Here is an 18,463-nt window from a genome sequence, read left to right on the forward strand (position 1 = left end):
TCCCTCAAGGTTGCAAGATGGCTGCTGCTGCTCCACATATCGCCTCCACTCTCAAGGCAGAAAAAGGAGAAAAGAGCACAAAATGGTGGTGCTGTTGGTGTCTGTTCCTATATCTATTACCTATTGTTGCACAAACTACCATGGCCAAGTTTAGAGGCTTCGAACAGCAGTCCTTATTAGCTCACAGGTCTAAGAGTCAGCATTTTGGGGTGGGATCAGCTGGCAGTTCTTTTACTCTTGTTTGTTTGTTTGTTTGTTTGTTTTGAGACGGAGCTTCACTCTTGTTGCCCAGGCTGGAGTACAATGGCACGATCCGGGCTCACCGAGACCTCCACCTTCCAGGTTCAAGCGATTCTCCTGTCTCAGCATCCTGAGTAGCTGGGATGACAGGCATGCACCATTACACTCAGGTAATTTTGTATTTTTAGTAGAGTCGGGGTTTCTCCATGTTAGTCAGGCTGGTCTCGAGCTCCTGACGTCAGGTGATCTGCCTGCCTCAGCTTCCCAAAGTGCTGGGATTACAGGAGTGAGCCACCGTGCCCCACCAGTTCTTGTACTCTTTTTTTTGAGATGGAATTTCGCTCTTGTTACCCAAACTGGAGTACAATGGCATGATCTCGGCTCACCGCAACCTTCGCCTTCTGGGTTCAAGCAATTCTCCTGCCTCAGCCTCCCGAGTAGCTGGGACTACAGGCACGCGCCACCATGCCCAGCTAATTTTTGTATTTTTAGTACAGACGGGGTTTCACCTCGTTGACCAGGATGGTCTCCATCTCTTGACTTCGTGATCCACCCGCCTCGGCCTCCCAAAGTGCTGGGATTACAGGAGTGAGCCACTGCGCCCAGCCTGATTGATGTTGTTTTAAGCCACTAAGTTTGTGGTAGTTGGTTGCAGCAGCCATATGAAACTATATCCCTCCACTGCTCTCTAAGACAGGGCTTAGCCAATTATGGCCCACCACCTGATTTTGTCAATAAAGTTTTACTGGAACACAACCATGCTCATTCCTTTCCATGTTTTCTATGTTTGCCTTTCTGCTAGCACAGTAGCTGTGACAGAGATCATGTGGCCTACAAGACCAAGGCTCTGGAGAGCCACCATAGCTGGCTCTTTACAAGAAGTTTGCCAGCCCGAATTCCAGGACACTAGCCGAGGCTTCTTTGCACGGTGGTCGTGGGGGAGCAAAAGAGCAAGTGTTGGTTTCAAAGTTTCTGGAGACCTAGGCTTAGAAGTCCCACAAAGTCACCTCCACCACATTTATTTTGTTGGTCAAAGCAAATCACAAGGCCAGCCCAAATTTAAGGGATGAGAAATAAACTCTTTCTCTTGATGGAGAAATGGCAAAGTCACATTGCAAAGAAGGGTGTATTCAGGGGTAGGAGATAGCTCTGTGGCCACCTTCGGGGAATCTATCAGAGTTCCCTTTTTTTTTCCTTTTTGAGATGGAGTTTCACTCTTGTTGCCCAGGCTAGAGTGCAATGGCGCAAACTCGGCTCACCAAAATGTCCGCCTCCCGGGTTCAAGTGATTCTCCTTCCTCGGCCTCCCGAGGTGTTGGGATTACAGGCATGCGCAACCATGCCCGGCTAATTTTGTAGTTTTAGTAGAGATGGGGTTTCTCCATGTTGGTCAGGCTGGTCTCCAACTCCCGACCTCAGGTGACCCGGTCCCAGAATTCCCTCTTATCAGGAGGGCAAAATTTCCCAGAAATCCCCCACCATATATCCCTTACCTTTCATTGGCCCATGCTGGGTCACATGACCACTCCTAGCTACAGGGGGTGCTGGGAAGACCAGAAGGATGATCATGACTGCTTTAGGCCAATAGTGATCCATCCCTGGGGCTGGCATGATCTGTTAGCAAAGAAAGGAGAATGGATAGTGAGTAGGAAGTCAGCAAACTTTGCCCTACCTGTTTTTCCAGGTAGTTCCAAATTGAGTTCAATTATTCACCAAATAAACAACCAAATATCAAGAACCTGCTATGTGCTCATGTCTGAATGGGCCTGGATAGCAGAGGGCTGTCATCCCTGTTCTCAAGGAGCCTGCAAACCTTGGAGACACTAACCCTCCTGGACAAGAGAAGGTATGTACAAGGGTGTTCACTGCAGCCCGATTGTGAAGAGTAAATGGAAGCAACAGTGCCTCTGACAGGGGTAGACAAGGAAACTCTAGTTAGATGACAGGAGTATTTATGTTGGTTAGAATGAATGAACCAAGTCCTCACACTTCAACTTGAATAATTCACAAAAACATCTTCTGTGAAAAAAGCAAGAAACAACAACATCATTGATGTAAATTGCAAAACACATAAAACATTGGTATAAATTGCTTACAGATAAAGACTCTGTAGTAAAAAAAAAAAGACAAATATGACAGGAGAGGTGATGGGAATGTGGCTGAAGCTCTAATTTGTATTTCTTTTTCAAAAGTAGAGAGATTAGATGGACATATTACAACTGTTAAAAATTGGTTTTCAGGCTGCCTCAGACCTATAATCCCAGTACCTTGGGAGACAGGTAGCTGGATCGCTTGAGCTCAGAAGCTCAAGACCACATAGGGCAGTGGCTCACGCCTGTAATCCCAGCACTTTGGGAGGCCGAGATGGGTTGATCACCTGAGGTCAGTAGTTCAAGACCAACCTGACCAACATAGAGAAACTATGTCTCTACTAAAAATACAAAATTAGCTGGGCATGGTGTTACATGCCTGTAATCCCAATTACTCAGGAGGCTGAGGCAGGAGAATCGCTTGAACTCAGGAGGGGGAGGTTGCGGTAAGTCAAGTTTGCGACATTATACTCCAGCCTGGGCAACAAAAGCAAAACTCCGTCTCAAAAAAAAAAAGAGTTTTTATATGTATGTGTATATATGAGTGTGTACAAACATATATACATATATATACTTAAGCTATTTTACAATAAAATATTAAAAGAACATACAAAAAGAACATAATTAAAGAGTTGTGATACGCTGGTTGTAATCCTAACACTCTGGGAGGCTGAGGCAGGCAGATCATGAGGTCAGGAGTTCAGGACCAGCCTGGCCAACATGATGAAACCCCCGTCTCCACTAAAAATGCAAAAATTTGCTGGGTGTAGTAGAGCACGCCTGTGATCCCAGCTACTCGGGAGGCTTCACAGTAGCTGGACCCCAGGAGAAGGCAATTACAGTGAGCCAAGATTGTGCCACTGCACTCCAGCCCGGGCAACTTTTTTTTTATCTCAAAAAAAAAAAAGAAAGAAAGAAAAAGAAATAATTAATTAGTATGACTTGCACAATTATATTAATTGTAATACTTGTGTGGGACCCTTGGTTTTACCAGCCTTTAGTTTTGTGACTGCACAAACCTTGTGCAGTCTCTCGGGGTCTTGGTTTCCTCATCTGTAAAATGGGTATCAAACACTCAGCCTGCCCCCTTCACTGGGTTGCTATAGCGAGTAGAAAAGATAGAGGGCGTGAAAACCCCACATCGAGAGAGAGATGTCCCCTGCATGTGAATGGAGGCTTTCCACTGCTCTGTCCACGGGCGCTTCTCTCAGACTCCGGGGGGCTCTTTGATAAACTGGCTTTTACACAATGCGTGCACTTGCTTTCTCCACTTACACGGGCACTGTCCTCTGTGCTTTGGGAAAAGCCGGTAGGGCTGAGGGAGCCAGGAACAGAGCTACGACGCTGGTCCTCTTCTACCCACCCATCCAGGGATTCATTCAACAAACATTTCTTGTGAGCCTACTATGTGCCAGGCACCAGGATCAAGGACAGAGATGCAAACAGCAGTCTCTGCCTTTAAGACATGTGCAGTGATGAGATGGGTAGCTGGGGACAGAGCTGTGGACCCCAAGAAGCTCCAAGACCTTCCACCATCTTTTATAAGTTGGGAAAGAGAGTTTCCATGTTCAGACAGTTCCATTGGCTGCTTCTTCCAAAGGTTACTTCGTTCGGCCTCTTTGGGGAGGAAGGACACCTACAGAAAATCTTGAAGGCTGGGCCGGGCGTGGTGGCTAAAGCCTGTAATCCTAGCACTTTGGGAGGCCGAGGCAGGTGGATCACGAGGTCAACAGATCGAGACCATCCTGGTCAACATGGTGAAACCCCGTCTCTACTAAAAATACAAAAAATTAGCTGGGCATGGTGGCGCATGCCTGTAATCCCAGCTACTCAGGAGGCTGAGGCAGGAGAATTGCCTGAACCCAGGAAGCAGAGGTTGCAGTGAGCCGAGATGGCGCCACTGCACTCCAGCCTGGGTAACAAGAGCGAAACTCCGCCTCAAAAAAAAAAAAAGAAAAGAAAATCTTGAAGGCTAAGTAGAATGTTCCCGGCTTGGAAGGGAATTCCAGAAGAGGGGACAGCCTAATTAATGCCCAGGGGCACGATCGTTTAAGGTTTACTAAGATTTTATAGGGAGAGTCCCAGTGAATATGAGGATGTTTTTCCTGTTATTTCATTGAGATTTAAGTTAGCACTTGGCCAGGTGCAGTGGCTTATGCCTGTAATCCAGCACTTTGGGAGGCTGAGGCAGGCAAGTCACTTGGGGTCAGGAGTTTGAGCCTGGCTAACATACTGAACCCCGTCTCTACCAAAAATACAAAAATTAGCCAGGTGTGGAGGCGCACACCTATCGTCCCAGCTACTTGAGAGGCTGAGGCAGGAGAATCCTGTGAACCTAGGAGGCAGAGGTTACAGTGAGCTGAGGTCACACCACTGCACTCCAACCTGGGCAGCAGAGCAAGACTTTATCTCAAATAATAATAATAAGAGCTCAATTTCGCGGTTGAGTAGGAATAGCTGGAAAAGATTAAGCTCAAGTTCAGCCACAGGTGCAAATCCTTCATTCTAAGCCTCTGTTTCCTCTTCTGTAAAATGGGCTTGTTGCAGAGCCATCCTCGTGATGAAATGGGAAAATGGATGTACTGTTTTATTTACTTATTTATTTTTTGAGACAGAGTCTCACTCTGTCTCCCAGGCTGGAGTGCAGTGGTGCAATCTCGGCTCACCACAACCTTTGCCTCCCAGGTTCGAGTGATTCTTGTGCCTCAGCCTCCCAAGTAGCTGGGATTACAGGCAAGCACCACCATGCCTGACTAATTCTTGCATTTTTAGTGGAGACAGGGTTTCACCATGTTGGTCAGGCTGGTCTCCTGACCTCAGGTGATCTTCCTCTTCGGCCTCCCAAAGTGGTGGGATTACAGGCATTAGCCACAGTATCTGCCCTGACGTCGTAAGTTTTTGATAGTTGTTTTTACTGGAACTGATAAAAAAAAATGGACCTCCCCTGAGAGGGTCCATTTCCCTGGCTGTTTCACATTCCTTAGGTGGGATCCGTCCCTGGCAAGGCCCCTGTCCTGCAGGCCTGTCACTCTCCACAGAACAGTCCCCTGAACTGGGGCAGTAGCCAGTCAGAGGCAGGCATTGAGAACATTCCCAGAGGCTCCTGGGCCATCTGGTCACCTCCCACTTCTGCAGAGCCCTGCGCCAAACGCCTTCATCATCAGCATCCTCATCGTCGGCATCCTCATTGTCACTGGTGTCATTGTCCCATCTGCATTTTCTGAGCTCCCTCCATGTGACAGGCCCTTGGCAGGCACTCAGGCCTCACAGAGCCCTGTGAGGTGTACTCCTTGCTCCCTGTGTCCTGAGGAGTCAGCGCTGTGAGTAACATGGCCAAGGCCACGCAGCCGCTGGAAAGGGGCACATCCGTCTGACTGCACAGCCAGAGCTTTTGTTTGTTTGTTTGTTTGTTTGTTTGTTTGAGATGGAGTCTCACTCTGTTGCCAGGCTGGAGTGCAGTGGCACAATCTCAGCTCACTGCAACTTCCACCTCTTGGGTTCAAGCGATTCTTCTGCCTCAGCCTCCCAAGTAGCTGGGACTACAGGCGCCTGCCACCACACCCAGCTAAGTTTTGTATTTTTAGTAGACAGGGTTTCAGCATGTTGGCCAGGATGGTCTTGATCTCTTGACCATGTTATCCGCCCACCTTGGCCTCCCAAAGTGCTGGGATTACAGGGGTGAGCTACCGTGACCCCCACAGAGCCAGAGCTTTAAACCCTGTTAGTCCCCATGTGCTCTGGCCTCTCTTCCCCGAAGAGAGCAGGAAGTGGGGTGGGGTCTGAGTGCACTTCCCAGGAGAGGCCTGCGCAGGGTAGGAAGAGCCAAGCCTGCTGTGGAACTGACCTTTGTGTGACTCAGAGCCCCGCTGCCAGGTCCTCCCGGAAAACGCTAGGTGGATTGTGACCCATTGTCGCTCTGCTGGCACAGGAATCCGTGTGAGTAACGGCGGAACAGAAGGCTATCGAAGGGGGCGGTTCCCAGGTAGAGGCACAGACAAGGGTTGGGGAGTATGAGGTGTCTTTCCGGAGCCAGGAGGGCAGAGCTCCACCTTGTCTGAGGCACACAGAGAGAGAAAGAGCGGAGGGCCTCTGCCCAGCACCCAGGGGTGCTTGGCGAATGGATTCTGAACACCTCTCGTCAGACACAAACATGTCTCTAAGCCAGGGCACCCTCGGTGTGCACAGAAAACAGACCCATCAAGTGCACTCGGCTGGTTGGACCTCAGGGAAGGAAATGGTATGGCTCAGTGGAGCGGCCAAATGTGACATCCCAAAACATGCCACATCCTCATCAAATAGAATAAAATCCAAACTCCGGTCAGCTGCCGCACCTGACCTTGCCTGCTCTAACCTCATCTCACCATGCTCCAGCCACGCCTTCTTATCTGTGTAACAGCGGCAAGCACTTTCTGCTTCAGGGCCTCTGTACAGGCAGAGTCCTCTTCCAGGGGCCTCTTCCTCACCCCCACCCCTCTGCTTCTCCCCAGTTCCCACTTCTCCTTCTGGTTTCAGCTGCAGTGCTGCCTCCCTGAGCCCCCACGCTAAACTAGCTGGACCACTCTTACTCCTGCTCCTAGTGATTGCCTTTGCATCACTGACCATAAGAAAATTCTTTGTGCAATTATTTACTTAGTGCCTGACACCCCCTAGGCACGCTACAAGCGCTGTCAGAGTATCGGCCATGTCTGCTTCCATTTACCAGTGCATCCTCGGGCATCCTTTGTTGTGAAGAAGGAAGGGAAGGAGGGTAGGAGGAAGGCCGGAAGACTAGAAGGTAGGCAGGCAGGCAAGAAGGAAGGAAGAAAGGAAGGAAGGGAAACGAAGAGAGGAAGAGAGAAAGGTGGGAGGGAAGAAGGGAGGAAGGAAGGAAAAAAGGAAGGAGAGAAGGAAGAAAGGGAGGAAGGAAAGGAGGGAGGAAGGGAGGGAAGGAAAGAGAGAGAGAGACAGAGAGAGAAAGAGAGAGAGGAAGCACTGCCTCCCATGCCAGCAGCAGCAGACGGGAGCAATCCCTGAGGGGAGGCTGACCTGCATAGTACTGCCCGATCTGCCGTCTCACCCCCAATCCCCGTCTGCTCTCTTTCTTTCTTTTTTCTTCTTCTTCCTCTTTTTTTTTTTTAGAGACAGGGTTTCATCGTGTTAGCCAGGATGGTCTTGATCTCCTGACCTCATGATCCACTCTCCACAACCTCCCAAAGTGCTCGGATTACAGGCATGAGCCACTTTTTTTTTTTTTTTTTTGAGATGGAGTTTCACTCTTGCTCTCCAGGCTGGAGTGCAATGGTGTGACCTCAGCTCACTGCAACCTCCACCTCCAGAGTTCCAGTGATTCTCCTGCCTCAGCCTCCTGCCCTTAGCTGGGGGTACAGGCATGTGCCACCACACCTGGCTTTTTTTTGTATTTTTAGTAGAGACAGGGTTTCTCTATGTTGGTCTGGCTGGTCTCAAACTTCTGACCTCAGGTGATCCACCCACCTCAGCCTCTGAAAGTGCTGGGATTACAGGCGTGAGCCACCACATCATCTGCTCTCTTTCCTTCCCTGGAGTGTTCAGCCACAGCTGGGTGAAGGCTTCTCAGGTGGGAAGAAGGAGGCAGAGAACGGCAGGCCAGAGCCCACCTCCGGCAGTGCCCAGCCCTGCACAGCCCCTTAGAGCAGCTTCCTGGCTCTGCCTCACAGCAGCTCCGAATCTAGAGATCCTTGATTTAGGGAGCCTCACTTGGCTCTTCCGTAAGATGAAAGAAAGGTCTGAACTTTATCCAAACGCTTTATCTAAAGACTGGTGCTCCAGGACTGCCGTCTCCTTCCATCCCCTAAAGCCCAGCCTCTATTTGGGCTTAGATAAAGGATGGGGTCTAAGGGAGGGAAGGAGACAGCAGCCCTGGAACACCAGCATCGCGTCTGGCCCCAAACAGGTGTTCAGCAACTGCAACCCCCCTCGCAGATCCTTCTCCTCACTCCTCATTGGCTGGAGTCTCAGTCTTTCCCCTACCACCTCCTGTGGACCAATGTCTGTGTTCACGTAGGAACCAAGAGGCAGACAGGGAGAGAAGGAAAGGATGGAAGTAGCGTTAACAGCTCCGGGAGCACTTCAGAGTAAGAAATCTAGTCTGCTGGTGGATCACAGTGGCTCGTGTCTGTCATCCCAGCACTTTGGGAGGCCGAGGCAGGTGGATCACAAGGTCAGGAGTTCAAGACCAGCCTGACCTTGTGACCTTCAAGACCAACATGATGAAACCCCGTCTCTACTAAAAATACAAAATATCAGCCAGGCGTGGTGGTGGGCGCCTGTAATCCCAGCTACTTGGGGGGCTGAGGCAGGAGAATCGCTTGAACCCGGGAGGCGGAGGTTGCAGTGAGCCAAGATCACGCCTCTGCACTCCAGCCCATAGTGCAAGACTCCGTCTCAAAAAAAAAAGAATTCTAGTCTGCCTATGTTTGAATCATGACTCTGCCACTAACTAGTTGTGTGAGCATAGCACGTTACTCAGTCACTCTGTGCCTCTGAAGGCCTTCAGACAATACCTGGCATGCAGGAAGGCCTAATTATTCTATAATTAACATGATAATAGCTGTCCTTCATTGGATGTGCTACCCCTCCCTGGCTTTGGCTAAACACCTCCCAAGGACCCCTGAACTTAGGAACTAGTCCTGAGAGGTGAGGTGACCTTGAGCCAGTCACGCTGCTAGCAAGTGGCGGAGCCTGGTCGCAGTTGCACAGGGAGTCTGGTGGATTCTCTTTTATTTGAAGCTAGAAAATCCCTAACAAGGGTTGCTCCATCTCTCACAGAGGTAAAAAGCCAAGAGAAACACCAGGAACAAAGTCATCTGGGTGTTCAAGGTGGTTTGGTGTATGTGCCACACCGGGATTTTATTTTTCCAGACAAGATCTGAGCCTTTCACTGTGTGAGCGCTGCTTTCTCTCCTCTTCGCTGACCTGCTGACTTCAGTCTCTGCATTGGCTGCATTTGAGCCCAGGGAGGCCCCTGGACCCCACTCACTTTCCTTGTTAAATGAGGAAGGGTGCCGGGCGCAGTGGCTTACGCCTATAATCCCAGCACTTTGGGAGGCCGAGGCAGGTGGATCACAAGGTCAAGAGATCAAGACCATCCTGGTCAACATGGTGAAACCCTGTCTCTACTAAAAAAACAAAAAGATTAGCTGGGAATGGTGGCATGTGCCTGTAATCCCAGCTTCTCAGGAGGCTGAGGCAGGAGAATTACCTGAACCCAGGAGGTGGAGGTTGCGGTGAGTCGAGATCGCACCATTGCACTCCAGCCTGGGTAACAAGAGCGAAACTCCGTCTAAAAAATAATAAATAAATAAATAAATAATAAATGAGGAAGGGTGTGGGGGACAGGGCTTTGGTGGGGTCTGAGATGTCCTGGTTCTCTGCCTAGCTGCAGCACTAACTCACCTCCCTTCTCTTGGCCTCAGTTTGCCCATCTCTGAAATAAAGGGGTTATTTTTTTTTCACACAACTTTGCTCAGAAAAGGGGTTAAAATTTTTAATGAAACCAGCGGTTCTCAGCACAGACTACACATTAGAATTATCTGGGGAGGCCGGGTGCAGTTGCTCACACCTGTAATCTCAGCAGTTTGGGAGGCCAAGGAGGGTAGATCCTTTGAGGTCAGGAGTTCGAGACCAGCCTGGCCAACATAACAAAACCCCACCTCTACTAAAATTACAAAAAATTTGGCCAGGCGTGATGGCTTACGCCTATGATTCCAGCTACTTGGGAGGCTAAGGCAGGAGAATTGCTTAAGGCAGAGGTTGCAGTGAGCTGAGGTGCAACTGCATTCCAGCCTGGGTGACAGAATGAGGCTCTGTCTCAAAAAAATAAATAAATAATAAAATAATTTTTTAAATTTCAAAATATAAAAAAATTAAATATATTATTAAAGTTGGTTTTCCCCTATTGCTTTGTACTCTAAAAAACATATAGCTACTAGGCTAGGTGTGGTGGCTTACGCTTGTAGTCCCAGCACTTTGGGAGGCCAGGGAGGGTGGATTGCTTGAGCCCAGGAGTTTGAGACCAGCCTGGGCAACGTTGCAAGACACTGTCTCTACAAAAAAATACAAAAATTGGCTGGGCATGGTGCTATGTGCCAGTAATCCCAGCCACTCTGGAGACAGAGGGGGAAAGATTGCTTGAGCCCAGGAGGTTAAGGCTGCAGTGAGCCAAGATCGTGCCACTCCACTCCAGCCTGGGCAACAGAGCAAGACCTTATCTAAAAAAAAAAAAAAAAAATATATATATATATATATATATATGGCTACTAGAAAATTTAAAAGTACATATACGCTCACATTTGTGGCTCACGTTACATTTCTGTTGGATGACATTGGGCTAGTTGATTACTCAGGCCTTGACCTGGTTGGATTAGAAAATGAGTTAACAGCCTATTCCTCCTCATTTGCAAGTAAATCCTAAGGGCAAATAACAGCTGCATCAGTTAGGCTTTTGCTGCTAATAAGCCATAACAAAACTTAGTGGCTTAAATGAGTAGTAGCTAACAATGATGTGAGTCAGCAATTTGGGCTGGGCTCAGCTGGCTGGTTCTTCTGCTGATCTCTGGTGGTCGTACCCAATGTCAGTGGTCAGCTATGTGTCTCTGCTTCAGGGAATTGGCTGATTGTTGCCAGAATGACAAAGCAACTGGGCCAGTGCCCATGTCCTTCATCATCCATCAGGCTAGCCCAGGATTATTCACACAGTGATCTCAGCATTCTAAGAGCAAGAGAATGAAAGCTACAAGACTTCTTGAGGGCTAGTCTCAGAATTCACACAATGTCACTTCTTCCCTATTAATTGTCCAAAGCCAGTGAGAAGGGCTTGCCTGCATTGAGGGGCTCATTAAATAGATTCTGCCTCTTTAGTGAGAAGTGCTACAAAGAACTGTGGCCATTTCTAGAATCTACTTACACTAGCTGAATGGCCTCAAACATCTACTTCCAGGACAGCATATTCCTTGCTTCCTGTGTCCTGTTCTTTGTCAGGGCTTCATTATAACTTTTGTGAGCCTCAGTCAGTTTTGCTTCCATAGGCCCTTTCTCCCATTGGGGCTACTCAGCTGGTGCAAGTAGGTTGCAGAAGTGGCCATAGTTCTTTGCAGCACTTCTCACTAAAGAGGCAGAGTCTATTTACTGAGCCCTTGTGTGTGTATGTGTGTGTGTGTGTGTGTGTATACATACACACACACATATATACATGCATACATGTATGTATATATACACACATAATATTTTGATTACATTATATTTATGTATATTTTTATATATAATTATCTTTTATGACTACATTGGTATAATAATGAATACAATCTAGTCTGAATTTATTATTATATTCATTTTTTTCTTCTTATTTTATAAGAAATTAAAATGGAAACTATTTTTTTTTTTTTGAGATGTAGTCTCATCACTCTGTTGCCCAGGCTGGAGTGCAGTGGCGCAATCTCAGCTCACTGCAACCTCTGCCTCCTGGGTTCAAGCAATTTTCCTGCCTCAGCCTCCTGAGTAGCTGGGATTACAGGCACATGCCACCATGCCCAGGTAATTTTTATATTTTTAGTAGAGATGGGGTTTCACCATATTAGTCAGGCTGGTCTCAAACTCCTGACCTCATTATCCACCCTCCTTGGCCTCCTAAAATGCTGGGATTACAGGCATGAGCCACCTCGTCCAGCAATTTTTTTGTGTCTTTAGTAGAGGCATGGTTTCACCAAGTTGGCCAGGCTGACTCCTAGCCTCAAGTGATCTGCCCACCTCCGCCTCCCAACGTGCTGGGATGACAGGTGTGAGCCACCTCCCCCAGCCCCTCTTGTTCATTTTTAATCTGCTGGAAGTCCCAGAGTCATCAGGCCAAGCTGACCCACAGCAGGGTCATCCCAAAGTTCCTCCCCTCACTGTTCCAAGCCATCTCCATGTGCCCTCTTGACTGAAATATAGGGGTCATTACCTGGAACCAATGTACAACAGATTTTTTAAACATCATGGGTCATTCTTCTGTGAGATCATGAAAAATAAGTGGATCCTTTTTATCCGGAGAGCCAGCTAGGGTCGTCGAGGTCCAATCCTGCCCTTAGAGCCAGGCCTGTGTCAGCTGAGATGCAAGGTGGAAGGGGACGTGGAGGGCTGGAGGAGCTAGGAGCCTGTACACCTGTCAAATTTTCTTTTACTTTTTTTGTCGACACAGAGTCTCACTCTGTCACCCAGGCTAGAGTGCAATGGCTCGATCTTGGCTCACTGCAACCTCTACCTCCCAAGTTCAAGCGATTGTCCTGCCTCAGCCTCCTGAGTAGCTGAAACTACAGGCACGTGTCACTATGCCCAGCTGTTTGTATTTTTAGTAGAGACAGGGTTTCACCATATTAGCCAGGATGGTCTCAATCTCCCGACATCGTGATCTGCCTGCCTTATTTTCCCACAGTGCTGGGATTACAGGCGTGAGCCACTGCACCCGGCCCCCTTTCAAATTTTCTACATGTGCCCAAAGCCTTTTCAGTTGAGTGAATGACTCACAGCTAAAAATGGAAGGAGGTTCCAGGCCCTGAAAAATCACTGTCTTTCAGGTCAGACTTACACGTTGAGGCCCAGTGTACCTCTGGCTGTGGTGAGAACCCGTTTCCAGCATTCTTAAATAAGAACACAGGCTTTAGGGCCTTATGTAAAGTCAGATTCCCAGGTGGAGGAGAGGGTTTGACTCCATCCAGCCGGTCATTGGATGCTGCTGTCCGCAAGCCAGATATTGGGGTACAGAGGCCAACTAGATGCAGTCAGGCTTCCGGCCCTTTGTGGGGAAAGATGCTTTGACAGGCACTTGGCAGAGTGCAGAAAGATAGAAGCAGGGGATTCTTGGGGCACAGGGCAGGGCTACCTCATAAATCCAGCTGAGATCAGGGAAAGCTTCCTGGAGAAGGTGGCAGCTGAAATGCATGCTGGATGTCAGGCAGAGAGACTAGGCAAGAGAGGCTGCTTGGGTTCCAGAATGCTGAGTAGTTTGGAGAGGGGGAAGGGAGTGGGAGGGAAAGGGGAGGTGAGCAGAAAAGGCCACACGTGGAGGGGCTATAGTACCAGAATAGGATGTATAGACTTGATTCCAGAGGCCCTGGGGAGCAGGCAGGGAGGTTAGCATGGCTGGCCCTGTGATTCCAGGTGCCTTTTTTATTTTTTATTTTATTTATTTGTTTATTTTTATTTTACTTTAAGTTCTGGGATGCATGTGCAGAACGTGCAGGTTTATTACATAGGTGTACATGTGCCATGGTGGTTTGCTGCACCCATCAACCCGTCATCTAAGTTTAAAGCTCCGTGTGCATTAGGTATTTGTCCCAATGCTCTCCTTCCCTTAGCCCCCAACTCCCCTGACAGGCCCTGGAGTGTGATGTTCCCCTCCCTGTGTCCCTGTGGTCTCACTGTTCAACTCCCACTTACGAGTGAGAACATGCGGTGTTTGGTTTTCTGTTCCTGTGCTAATTTGCTGAGAATGATAGCTTCCAGCTTCATCCATGTTTCTGCAAAGGACATGAACTCGTTCTTTTTTTATGGTCAAGCGTGGCTTTTTTTTAATTTAAGACAGAGTCTCTCTCTGTTGCCAGGCTGGAGTGCAGTGGCTTGATCTTGGCCCACTGCAACCTCTGCCTCCCAGGTTCAAGTGATTTTCCTGCCTTAGCCACCGAGTAGCTGGGATTATAGGCACGAGCCACCATGCCCAGCTAATTTTTGTATTTTTCATCATGCTGGCCAGGATGGTCTCAATCTATTGACTTCACGATCCCCCCGCCTTGGCCTCCCAAAGTGCTGGGATTATAGGCGTGAGCCACTGCGCCCAGCCAAGGGTGACTTTTTAAAGCTCCCTTTTAGAATTTGTTTTAAGAACTTTTGTAGAAACAGGGTCTTACTCTGTTACCCAGGCTGGTCTAGAACATCTGGGCTTAAGTAATCCTCCCACTTCGGCCTCCCAAAGTGCTGGGATTACAAGTATGAGCCACTGTGCCTGGCCTATAACTTTTTTTTTTTTTTTTTTTTTTTGAGACAGAGTTTCACTCTTGTTGCCCAAGCTGGAGTGCAATGGTGCAATCTCGGCTCCCTGCAACCTCTGCCTCCCAAGTTCAAGTGATTCTTCTGCCTCAGCCTCCCGAGTAGCTGGGATTACAGATACACACCACCACACCCGGCTAATTTTGTATTTTTAGTAGAGACAGGGTTTCACCATGTTGTCCAGGCTGGTCTGGAACTCCTGACCTCCAGTAATCCACCCGCCTCGACCTCCCAAAGTGCTGGGATTACAGGCATAAGCCACCAACCCTAGCCAGAATTTTTAAGAAGAGTGAAGGCTGGGCAAGGTAAATCGCTTGAACCTGGGAGGCTGAGGTTGCAGTGAGCTGAGATAACACCACTGCACTCCAGCCTGGTAACAGTGGAAGACCCTGTCTCAAAAAAAAAAAAAAGAATGAAAGGGTGGGTCCCCCCGATCAAGCACTGATGAGGATGTGGGGCCATGGGGACACTCATCCATTGCTGGTGGGAGCAGACACAGGAACAGCCACTTTGGAAAACCATCTGGCAGCAACTACTGAAATTGAAAGCACACTGCACCACGCACGGCACTCAGCACGTGATGAGCACTCAATGAACAGCCAGTGAATGCAGGAAGAAAGTGAGGAATACTGACCTTCATGGTGCAGACGGAAGAGAAGCAGCCAGAGAGGTGGGCGGAGAGCCAGGTGGCTGCTGTGATGGAGGGAGTGGGATGTGGAACTATATGCATTCTTCCTTGTGATCCTCTTTCCTATACTCATTCATTCTTTTTCTTATCACAAACATGTACCTCCTGTGTCCCAGGCACTGTGCCAGGCACCGAGTAACTGTCAGTAGACAGTAAAGGTCCCATTCTCATCCTCATGAAACCTGCAGGCTGGGTTGGAAACAGAGAAACCAGTCACCCAGCACGGACACGCAGGGGACACATCCCCACTTGGGTGTCTTCCTGGGTGCTCCTGGGAAGTGGATCCTATCAACGAAGGTCAGAGGAAAGGGAACCTGCCCAGGATCACACAGCTTCTTCATTCTGCCTGCCATAGCCCAACCATGAACCCATTCTGCGGCTTGATTAAAACCTTTTGGGAGCTGGGTGCAGTGGCTCACGCCTGTAATCTCAGAACTTTGTTAGGCTGAGGCAGGAGGATCGCTTGAGCTCAGGAGTTCAAGACCAGCCTGGGCAACAGAGTGAGACCCCCGTCTCTACTAAAAATCAAGAAAATTAGCTGGGTATGGGGTGGCACCCACCTATAGTCCCAGCTACTCTGTAGGCTGAGGGAGGAATCACTTGAGCCCAAGAATTTGAGACTGCAATGATCTGTGATGGTGCCACTGTGCTCCAGCCTGGTCAACAAGAGTAAGACTGTCTCAAAATTAATAAATAGGCTGTGCGCAGTGGCTCAGGCCTATAATCCCAGCACTTTGGGAGACCAAGGCAGGTGGATCACCTGAGGTTGGGAGTTCGAAACCAGCCTGACCAACATGGAGAAACCCTGTCTCTACAAATAATGCAAAAACTAGCCATGTGTGGTGGCACATGCCTGTAATCCCAGCTACTTGGGAGGCTGAGGCATGAGAATTGCTTGAACCTGGGAGGCGGAGGTTGCAGTGAGTCGAGATCGCACCATTGCACTCCAGCCTAGGCAACAAGAGCGAAACTCCATCTCAAAATAAATAAATAAATAAAATTAATTAAAATTTAAATTAAAAAGCCCTTGGGGGAAAGTATGCAAGGAAGCTGCAGGGGTGAGCCCTGGCTTGCGGCTTTGTATAATCCCTGGTTGTTCCAAGCAACACTGTAGCCAAGCACTGGGCCAGGTCAGCGGGACGGAGCCGACTTGGCTTCGTGGGCACAGAAAAGGCAACCTGGGTCCCTGTGGTGGCTCACACTTATAATCCCAACACTTTGGGAGGCAGAGGTGGGTGGATCACTTGAGGCCAGGAGTTTGAGATCAGCCTGACCAACATGGAGAAACCCCATTTCTATTTTAAAAATATAGAAATTTGTGAGGTGTGGGCCAGGTGTGGTGACTCACGCCTGTAATCCCAGCACTTTGGGAGGCCAAGGTGGGTGACTTACCTGAGGTCAGGAGTTCAAGACCAGACTGGCCAACCTGGTAAAACCCCTGTGTCTACTAAAAAAACAAACAAAAAGCATAGCTGGGCAAGGTGGCAAGTGCCTGTAATCCCAGCTACTCGGAGGCTGAGGCAGGAGAATTGCTTGAACCTGAGCAGCAGAGGCTGCATTGATTGGAGATGGCACCATTGCACTCCAGCCTGGGCGACAAGAGCAAAACTCCATCTCAAAAAAAAAAAAAAAAAAATGAAAATGTCAGGTGTGGTGGTGCATGCCTGCAATCCCAGCTATTCAGGAGGCTGAGGCAAGAGAATAATTGCCTGAAGTTGGGAGGCAGGGGTTGCAGTGAGCCAAGATCAGGCCACTGCACTCCAGCCAGGGTGACACAGCAAGACTCCATCTCAATAAAAAAATAAATAAATAAAATAAAAACCAAAAAAAAACAAAGAAAGGGCAGCCTGGGGCCTAGATCAAGAATGTGGACAGCTACAATGAGTGATGAGCTGTTGGACACCACTCCAAGGAGACTGGGTTTGCCCTTGGAAGTGTCTGAAGAAGGAAGGAAGGGTACCAGGCGATTTGAGGGTTAGGAAAATCACTCTGCAGCAGTCGAAGAAATGGAGAGGAGAAGACGAGGAAAGGGGCAGCTTAGAAGACTACCACACCAGTCCTAGCAAGAGAAGAAAGCTTCTGCATAGGGCAGTGGAGGAAGATGATAAAACAGGCGGGCGTGGTGGCTCACGCATGTAATCCCAGCACTTTGGGAGGCCAAGGCTCGTGGATCATCTGAGGTCAGGAGTTCAAGACCAGCCTGGTCAACATGATGAAACCCTGCCTCTACTAAAAATACAAAAATTTAGCCGGGTGCGGTAGTACACACCTGTGATTTCAGGTACTCAGGAGGCTGAGGCAGGAGAATCACTTGTACCCAGGAGGTGGAGGTTGCAGTGAGCTGAGATCTCACTACTGCACTACTGCACTCCAGCCTGGGTGACAGAGTGAGAGTCCATCTCAAGAAAAAAAAAAAAAGAGAATAGAACAATGAGAAAAGCACCTAGCAAGGAGGGAAAGGTCAGGGCCATTGATTGGCTTGGGCAGGGCAGCTTCCAGGGTGTAGGGGGTTGAAAGGCAGCCCCCAGAAAGATTTGTCCACTGATAATCTGTGGCTATGACCTTACATGGACAAAGGATCTCTGTCCCTGTGATTAAGTTAATGAACTGTGGATGAGATCATTTTGGACTATCCTGATAGGTCCTAAGTCCAACGATAAGTGTCCTTATAGTGACACAGAGGTGAAGGCCACGTGAAGATGGAGGTGGAGACTGGAGTGAAGCAACCACAAGCCAAGAAGCACCTGGAGCCACTAGAAGCTGGAAGAGCCACGAGGAGTAGCTTCTAGAGCCCTCCAGAGAGTACAGCCATGCTGGCACCTGATCGAGGACTTCTGGGCTCCAGAACTGTGAGAGAATACATTTCTCAGTTTTTGGGTTTAAAAAAAAATTTTTTTTGAGACGGAGTTTTGCTCTTGTCGCCCAGGCTGGAGTGCAATGGCTCAATCTCAGCTCACTGCAACCTTCGCCTCTTGGGTTCAAGCAATTCTCCTGCCTCAGCCTTCTGAGTAGCTGGGATTACAAGCATGTAATCCACACCCAGCTAATTTTTATATTTTTAGTAGAGATGGGATATCACCATGTTAGTCAGGCTGGTCTCAAACTCCTGACCTTGTGATCCACCCACCTTGGCCTCCTAAAGCAGTGGGATTACAGGCGTGAGCCGCACACCCAGCACATTTCTCTTGTTTTAACCATCAAGCCATTGGATAGCAGCCCTAGGAAGCTGAGGTATGGAGTGATGCGGGTTTTCAGGGGCTCAGAGACCCAGCTCTGCACCTTCACAGCCGCATTTCCACGCCTCTCTGCTCCCAGCCTGCAGACCCAGACAGGCAAGGCTGCAGTGGGAAAAGCTCTCACTCTGGCCCTGCCTCGTGCTAAAAAAACAACCTCCGATATGTTGCCACACG

The 18,463-nt window shown here is 48.8% G+C and overlaps 1 long non-coding RNA gene across 1 annotated transcript in view; it reads right to left on the reverse strand.

The window, feature by feature from the left end:
• Nucleotides 1-1,731: 1,731 nt before the first annotated feature.
• LOC108588708 (uncharacterized) overlaps nucleotides 1,732-18,463 on the reverse strand; it is a 37,312-nt gene continuing 20,580 nt past the window's right edge. Inside the window, exon 5 of the long non-coding RNA XR_013528108.1 lies at nucleotides 1,732-1,853. This is a non-coding gene — a long non-coding RNA (uncharacterized LOC108588708). The remainder of the gene's footprint in view (nucleotides 1,854-18,463) is intronic.

This window comes from Callithrix jacchus, chromosome 16 (genome assembly GCF_049354715.1).
Source record: "Callithrix jacchus isolate 240 chromosome 16, calJac240_pri, whole genome shotgun sequence".
Taxonomy (NCBI): Eukaryota; Metazoa; Chordata; class Mammalia; order Primates; family Cebidae; genus Callithrix; species Callithrix jacchus.